A 9,446-nucleotide genomic window follows, 5' to 3' on the forward strand; every position below is an offset into this window, starting at 1 on the left:
GAAAGAAAGAAAGAAAGACAAAGAAAGAAAGAAAGAAAGAAAGACAAAGAAAGAAAGAAAGAAAGAAAGAAAGAAAGATAAAGAAAGAAAGAAAGAAAGAAAGAAAGAATAAAGAGTAGTAGTAGTAGTAGTAGTAGTAGTAGTAGTAGTAGTGGTTGGTGACGATGACGAGGATGATGAGTGTAATGACGACGACGATGATGACGACGACGATTGGTAGAGAAGAAAAAGAAGCTCTATATACTGATAGTAAATGACTGAGCGCTTTTATCAGTCTGAGGAAATGCTGAGTTCGCTCAATTCTTTTTCGAGACACAGCTTAAGGCAACACTGGCTAATTTTGATTGTTGCTTAGCTTCATTGCGGTTGGATCTGCTGACAACGAATTTAGTTTTCACTGTTGTTGTTGTTGTTTATCTTCAGGTCAGCTCTGATCGAACAAACCTGTAATGATTTCTAACATCGATAGATACCAGGCTCGCAAATTTGGTAGGAAAGGTTGCTCAATTAAGCCAGCTCCAATATTTGTTTGGTGTACTTTTATTTTAGTGATCCTCCAGAAAATGGAAACCAAAACTCACTTCGACAGGATTAGAACTCAGAACGTAAAGAATTGTAACTAAATAAGGCAAGCAATTTTTGCCAGATGCCCTAACGATTCAGATTGTTCAACGCCTGAGCAGCCTTTAATACATTTATCGTCGTCAGAATCCATGTATTTTTAAACATGTCAGTACTACGCCGTATGGTGAAGGGTTTACTTCGCTGATAAGGTTATATAAAACAAAAGCATGTGTAAAGTTATCTCTCGTACTTGATAAAATAATATTAGTCATTGGCCAATATAAATTTTTGCATCACATATATTTCTAATTAGCCTCTCCGTGCCCTCCTCAGATGGGTTGACACTAGCTTAATTATAGTCACACTGCATTCTATTTATGTTTTAATATGCAGGGGTGTGATTTGAAAAAGATATGGTTGTCATTTCTAGAATGCCTATCGTTAGAGCTTCAGATAAAATGCCTGCAGTCCTTTAAAAATCTTCTATTCAAATCCTACCAGCTCAGCATTGCATGTCGTCGTTTCGGGAACGAAAAATAACATGTTAACTGATAAAGGCATGGTTAATTTGCAGTGCGACTCGCACTTCCTCGTCCCCTACTAGCTCTCCCCTACCATAAATAACCCCGATTCTTCTACACCGCTCTTAACTTGAACAGCCACTTTAGGCACTGGCACCCTCCACACCCATCAAGATGAAGATCATTCGCTGGCTACAGATCTCCTAGTGGAGGCGCAATGGCCCAGTGGTTAGGGCAGCGGATTCGCAGTCATAGGATCGCGGTTTCGATTCCCAGACCGGGCGCTGTGAGTGTTTATTGAGCGAAAACACCTAAAGCTCCACGAGGCTCCGGCAGGGGATGGTGGCGAACCCTGCTGTACTCTTTCACCACAGCTTTCTCTCACTCTTACTTCCTGTTTCTGTTGTGCCTGTAATTCAAAGGGTCAGCCTTGTCACACTGTGTCACGCTGAATATCCCTGAGAACTATGTTAAGAGTACACATGTCTGTGGAGTGCTCAGCCACTTGCACGTTAATTTCACGAGCAGGCTGTTCCGTTGATCGGATCAACTGGAACCCTCGACGTCGCAAGCGACGGAGTGCCAACAACAATAACAGATCTCCTACCTGAACACGAGTTAAAGCCGACGACGATGGAAATTTACGATGCTTCATAGTCGATCATTATGACGCACAAAGTCACGAACATACCTATAACAGAATATATATAGATCTATTAATTCGAATAATTTCGTTTCTCTTTCTCTCTTACGTTTTCGATTAAAATATTTATAATTTACTAAATGTAATGCAGAGGTTCAAATACCAGTCCTAACCTCTCACCCAAAAAAATTATTATTAATGACATTTTTACACACACCCCTATATCCGTCTCTTATTAATGTGAAAATAAAACAGAGTCTGCGCCCATACTATTCTTCTTTCTACGCTATGGTGTTGTGAAAGTTTAAATCTACCTTAAGTTTTTATTAAACCTGACGATTTTTTGGTTCACTTTTCAATCCTCAGAGCCTAACCTTATGATAAGCATTTGTAACATAATACGTTATTTTTGCTTTAATATAAGTTTTGGTATAATATATGTTATATTTGCAGTGCATTCGTTTGTGTGTGTGAGTGTGTCTGTGTCTGTGTGTTCGTGTGTTTCTACACAACACGGGAATTTCATTGAATTATTCTTATAGCTGTGCAGCCCGATTATATAAGTTGTATATCATATCACATAAAGCCAGTTATTAAAAGGCGGTTGTACATACCTTCTATAAAGTGTCCAAGAAGTAAACTGAATTGTAATAGGAGACCTTGTAAGCGCTTTCAATATATTCAATCCTGATGCGAATGTAGCACCATAGATCCTCCGAAAGAAATGTAGGAAAGCAGAATAAGAAGACTTGTGAGTGTTAACGAGATGGGTGTTCCCTTAAAACTCTAAAAGGGCGTTAATTCGTAAGTTAAGTCTTTTAGTTATTAAATATAATGGTATAATATGAAATTTTAACGTAATTTTTCTTCTTTGTAAAAAACTACGGTTATGATAGAATATGAACAATATAAACTGGTTTTGGTATATTATTATGAAAACATGATTACTAATCTCAGGCTATCTTGCATATGACCACTGATAAACTTTCGTAAATGCTTAATTTCCTCTGCACCAGAATGACCAGATAACAACGTACTTTATACAAAGCAATGATAAGCTTAATCAGTTAATGAAAATAGCTTTTCTGGCTTCTTTTAGTTACTAAATTTCAAATGAAATTCCCCAAATCAATTTTCAGCTGGTGAATTGGTAGAGTCGGATTGAAGGCCGTGCTGTATTTATTCCGATTCTCTTTACTCTGACTTCAAATCCCACCGAACTCACCTTTGCCTTTCATTCATTCGAGGTTGATAAAAAATAAAAACTACCACTCCAAGACAGTAGATGAATGAAACTCTAAGAATGTTGAACCAAATGCATGGAAGTAATTGTTCCGGCTCCTAGCTTTTTAATTCAAATCTCACCATTGCCTACTTGAGTGGTAGAGTTAATCCATCGCCCAATTAAAAAAAAACACTATTACCAGGTACCTCGGGTACCTTGGATAATTTTAGCGGAGTCCACTCTGTTGCAAGCATTTGGACCTGGTCTCCGGTTTGAGAATAACTCCTTCTTTTTCGTCCTAACAGTCTCGAAGTCCCTGTAGAGTGTCATGGGCAGTGTTACATCTTCCGCCTAAAAGATAAAGAAAAAATAATCACTGACTGTACTTGATTCAAAGCTCAATCTTGGTAAATCAACAAGTAGGTGTGAAATATAGTTGTCCTTAAGTGTGGCGACTGACAGGATTTCTGGAATGTGTGACTCTAAAGAAGGGCAAACCACATCGGATCACCCAGGTCGTATGTAGTCAGAGTAGTCTGTAGCTTAGTAGGCAGGGATGGCGCAAGTGGTCCATAGCTCAAAGTGGTTAGTTAGTTATACAGACCACAAATTTGTGATTTGTATGGTCAACCTAGATAGTCTATGTAAGCAGGGACTCGGTTACTGTAAGCTGGGCATATCGTTCTCGATGTTCCCTGAAATACGCTTTTGATACAAAACCAATCAGATGGTGTCAGATCATGTGATGGAAATTAAACACTTTGTGATCTGGCACCATCTATTTGGCTTCATTACAGAGGCATTTCATTTCCATTTGTTTCGTAACTTCATTAAATCTTCAATGTGTGTTTCAATGTCAGATATCTCATCACCCAATGTGGAATCTCAAACTTGAATGACTTCATTGCAAATATCTATTGGAGCCAACACTTATACAAAACAACCGACATAAATACAGAAACAAAACTGTTTAGGTATTCTAATACTTTCTTCTTTCCCTTCTTTGTATTTGCTATAAATTTAAACTCTAAAAAGCTTTTGCGATACTAAGTGAATGCCAATAAGGTGAGATACAAAAGGTTTTATACTTCCAAGTTTATCGGACCATCTGGTTTCTGGTATGCCGTGTAAGGAACAGCACGTGATTTTAAAGTACTTCCTCTTTCTTAGGACAATAGCAAATTAGAAATCATTTCAATTATTCAAAAATTTGGTATGGCTTCTAATAAGCACTCACTTGCGTCGTTTCAACTCTTTTGAGAATATGTCAGCCACATGGAAGAAATGATTGCCATTGAACATTGTATTAGTTTCGTTTGAACGTCACTTGCTTTCTTCCACGTTGGCACCGTTTACATATGCTTGCACCTTGCCGTCGCTTAGAGGAAACACATTCTTATCCAAAGTACAAATAGTTAACGCTTTTCCGTGATTATTGCTGCAATCTTTTCTTTTACTTGTTTCAGTCATTTTGATTGTTGCCATGCTGGAGCACTGCCTTTAGTCGAGCAAATCGACCCCGGGACTTATTCTTTGTAAGCCGAGTACTTATTTGGCTGTGAAGCGATGGTGGGGTGACAAACACAGGCACACAAACATATATGTATATACGACGGGCTTCTTTCAGTTTCCGTCTACCAAATCCACTCACAAATCTTTGGTCGGCCCGAAGCTATAGTAGAAGACACTTGCCCAAGGTTCCACGTAGTGGGACTGAACCCGGAACCTTGTGGTTGGTAAGCAAGCTACTTACCACACAGCCATTCCTGCGATTTCTTTTTTTTTTTTGTTATATCTCGGTAAGCATTAACAACCTAAATGTTGTCTGCTCAGCGTGAAAGGTATTTGAATTTGTATCCACAATAATCGCGAGCTATTTTGAAGACCTTTTTTCCAATAAAATATGTTGCTTCACAGGCTTAGAACTTTTTGGGATATATTCATTCTTTGACTAAGAAGATAGGTAGTGAATTTGGAAATGATTACCCTTTTTCTGGTATTCTTTTACCCGTAGTACACGCTTTTTGTGAATAAGGTCTCGTATTAAGAGCAACTTTACCAGATAAGATGATTCCATTGTTGTGATTTCCAGTTCGATATGATGTTGATTTCCAGTTCGATATGATGATCCACTTAACGCGTTCCCATTTCAAAGCATTTCACTGCTTTGAATAAAGAGTTAACTCTTTTTCTCAGATGAAAGACATCTTTGAATCTCTCCCCAAGCTATAAGCCATTCTCTGTTGCTTTTGCTTTGTTCATGTTCTAAGACCCTAATACTTAGTTTTGTCACTTAACATTAGCCGTCTATTAGATTTTTTAAGTGGTGCTGTAGTAAGCTTTGAAGCTGAGTCACTTGTGACGTACCAGAAAACTTGACATGGCAAGCTACTGCTTCTCTGTTTGGGTTTCTAACAAACTAATCTCCATCCTGTAATTCTCCGGTAATGCCCTGAAATTTCAAGACATTTTCCTGACAAAATCGACTGTTTATATCCTTATGAAATCATATCTAAATTTGTGGTTATATTTGTACAAGTATCTTTGTCAAGTTCACGTTTGATTGCATCAGCTCTTTCTTTTAGAAAGTCACAAACTAATCTTTTTAACAATCTTTTCGAATTCTTCAGAACAGATAGACCTTGGGAGTCTTAGGCAGGAAGCCTGTTTGGTGCTGCTAGTCCTACCCATAACAGTGTCTGTTATACATTTTTCTGCCTCATCTCATTTTGTTTTCGTTTTTGCATTTTCCATTTCGTTTTGTTATCTTAATTTGTGAGGATGCATTGTAAATGAGTTACTTTAAAAAATAATTTGCTAAATTTGGACCAGAAGATATAGTAAATATATGCTATATATCGAAATGGTGGATTTCTGGTTATATTGTCAATGATCAACGAGCAGAATTCAGAAATCTAAGTGAAAGTATTTCAACTCTAAATTTGGATTTACACAATTATAATCTTAAGCAAAAACACATACAGTGGCTGAAAAATAATTACGCTAACTGGTTCGTTTCATTTGTTATCTTTATCCTACAAGACAGCTAGAGTTATCAAATAGGGTAGGCTATGTTATAAGCCATTCAAACACTGGCCTATATGCCAATATCATCCTAGCTCTAGTTTATGAAATTATGACTACATTCATAAGCGTAACATTAACTCTTTAAAGTTAGGAATGCTATTTCCTCATCCTTTCGGGACCTGTTTCGATTTCATTCTAAAAACTTTCATCGATTGTAGATACAAGAAGAATTATCCTTTAAGAAACGATGTTTACACTCATTTGATTTGATTTTAAAAAATGCTTTGCACACAAGCACACTAGTTTTGTAAGACCCATATTAAGTTGATTTATCAATTAATAATGAATATTTTGACATTTTAAAGACGTTAAGTAACCCATCTGGTAAAGCCAAGGCAATAACATTCATTATTAGATTCATAATTTTGTGTTCAGTGTAACCTTTCTTCACAGGTACACTCCCTTTACTTATTATCAGATCAATTTAGTGATCTACCGATTAAATACTACAGTAAGGCGCTGTTTATAGTAGGAAAATCTAGGGAAAACTAAACAGCAGAAGGTCTTCAAATAATAATCCCCACTTCATTGAAAGGGAGATGGGGAAGCATCCAGTTGACCCATGGACTCCCTTATACTGCCACCTTCTATGCTACTGACTGCATTGCAACTTTCCTAGGTGGACAAGGTGCCCCGGAATAAAGGTACCTTGGGCGTCGTAACCAGTTCTCTGAGATGCCAGTTAACTATATGGTAAATTTTGCATTTCAAAATTCCGTTCCATTTCTCCCTGAAACTGACAGCCGCTTCATGTGATCATGTGAAGATTTACCGACAAACCCTCTCGTGCCTGCCCCAATAGCAAAGACGTTGGTTCGGAAAACCAGATTTTCTCAATCTGATAACTGAACTGCTATATTTTTCAGTCTTGTAGATGTTGGTTTGCTCTCAAACCACTCTTGTTGATATTTTGAGTGATTTTTCCATTCTGAAAGATCAGCTTTGCACTCACAGATATTGGGTATTAGCTGTCGTAGATGTTTGAAATTAGATTCGCTGAGTAACTATTGGCAACCATTAGCATTCTTTATATTTTGTAGAGTTTTCCTGATCAACTAGAATGGGCCAACCATTTATAAAGTTTTTTGTCAAACTTAAATAGATTATTTTATTATTATATTTTAATGGCTTTGCGGCCTCCTTAGTCCAATGGGCACTGGCTAACTCTCCCTTTTATAGGCTCTTATAGAAAGCATGGGATAGTTGATTATCGTCATGTTAATCACATTTTGCCCCATTATCTCAAATATCTTCAACTTCAGACCATACACAAAAGGTAATTCAGTAAATTTTTATGCAGTATTTTTTGTAGAGGACAGGAGAAGGTGGCAAGACATCGTGATGACCACAACATCGCACAGTGCGACACCTGACTAGAGAGAGAGAGAGAGATTTTTGTAGTATAAAGTAGGTCTTGTTTTTCAACAGCCTAAACGCAAACTACTTCTGAAGTTCTTCGGCTTGCTAGAAATTGTAGTTAAATTATCTATTAAAACATAACCTAGTAATAAAAAACAAACGGAGGTCAAATTGGCTACAGTAATTTTAGATGCTTGAATTCTAGAAATTAGTAGACGATTGCCATAGCTGAAATGCCTTCTCTTATAGGTCTAGAACAGTGGTTCTTAATTGTTTCAAACTAAGGCCCATCCCCACTGAATGTTTTTAAAGCACAACATAATATTTATATAATTTAGCACAATGGTTGATTATCCATATTTTCTTGTAGTATCCCAAAACAGCTTGTGTTGATCTTTACATATTTGCATGGACAAGTGTAGCGCCCCCTGAGTTAAAATTTTATAGAAATTACTAAAGAAGGCAAAGACTTATTTAACGAAATTATATTGTTTCCTGTGGTACCATCAATCGTGTTTTTTGCTCTCTGATAACAGAGTGTCCGCTCAAATTCTGAAAGCAGTTTTTTCACTTTCCAATGATTCTGCCAGATCGCTGCCTTAGATAATACACACGTCTTTTTGCACAATGAGTTTGAATATCAATTTTAACTTCATCCTTGCGGTTGTCGCTAAAATGGTTATTGTTTGACCAGGACGATCCTGAACAAAATGCCGCTAAGCATTTTGTCTGGCATGCTAACGATTTTGCTTGCTCATCACCTTACTGCATTATATTGATTTCAATTTTTGGCACATGTCCAGCAACTTCGTGGGAAGGAGATAAGTCGATGACATTGACACCGTGTTCAGCTAGTAATTATTTTACCGACTCCGAAAGGACGACAGGCAAAGTCGACAGCGGAATTTGAACTCAGAAAGTAAAGACGAACGAAATGTCACTAAGTATTTTGCCTGGTGTGCTAACGATTCTGCCAGCTCGCGGCTTTAAACTGCATTATTTAATATTGGTAACTAGAATAAAGGCAGCGAGATGGTAGAATTGATAGCACGCTGAGAAAAATGTTTAGCTAGCAGCATTTCGTCCGTTTTTACGTTCTGATGTCAAATTCTGCCGAGACAGACTTTGCCTTTCATTCTTTAGGATTCGATAAAAATTAGTACCAAGTATATATTTAAGTCGTTATAAAATTTTGAGTATAGTAACATTGCTTTTGGAGAAATAACCGGTTTCGTATTTTCATTTCAAATTTCTCAAATTTCTCTACCTGTAGCGAATCATGTCTTCGAATCATGTGGAGTTCTAGATAGGGGAAGGTAATCAGGGATTTTTTCCGGTATAAAGGAGATAATCAAAAATGTTGGGGATGATTAGGTTTAATTAATTTAACATGATTTGGTTTGGAAGGAATAGAATGTTACAAGTGGTTAGGTTTTGCTTTATATTTCTTTCAATGATGTGAGTTTCCTTATTGAAAAATGTTAGAAATGGTTAAGTTTTGGCTTATATTTTTCAATGAAGAAGGTTTCTTTATTTAATCTAATTTGTCTACAAACACACACACTCGCACGCACACACACACACATACATACATACATGATAGGTTTCTTTCAGTTTTCGTCAACCATATCCACTCACAAGGCTTTACTCGGCCCAAAGCTATAGTGGAAGACACTTATCCAAGGTGCCAAGCAGTGACTGAACCCAGAGTCATGTGGTTGAGAAGCAAACTCTTTACCACATAGCCACGCTTGCACCTAACGTTTATCGCAGAGTTATCTTTATGTTTATCTCATTTCCATCTTCTCACTTTCAAATGTTGGTACAAGACCAGCAATATTGGGGAAAGGGGTTAAGTCGATTACATTTATTTTATCGACATCAAAAGGACGAAAAGCATAATTTTTTTTCCTTTTTTTAACCGTCCTCGGTGGTTTTAGAATTCTGAACGTAACGACGGACGAAATGCCGATTAGCAGTTTTGAACGTCACCTGTAATAATGAACCAATCGTTGCACATATAGCCGCAGACATGGGTGTGGTTAAG

General features: G+C 37.2%; 1 protein-coding gene across 1 annotated transcript in view; it reads right to left on the reverse strand.

Moving 5' to 3' along the window:
- Positions 1-2,361, reverse strand: part of LOC106874234 (5'-nucleotidase) — a 380,910-nt gene extending 378,549 nt beyond the window's left edge. The window contains exon 1 of the mRNA XM_089353809.1: positions 2,343-2,361. The gene's annotated coding sequence lies outside the window, so the exon portion shown is untranslated. The remainder of the gene's footprint in view (positions 1-2,342) is intronic.
- Positions 2,362-9,446: the final 7,085 nt, after the last annotated feature.

The sequence above is a fragment of the Octopus bimaculoides genome, chromosome 1, assembly GCF_046866305.1.
Source record: "Octopus bimaculoides isolate indiv1 chromosome 1, ASM4686630v1, whole genome shotgun sequence".
NCBI lineage: Eukaryota > Metazoa > Mollusca > Cephalopoda > Octopoda > Octopodidae > Octopus > Octopus bimaculoides.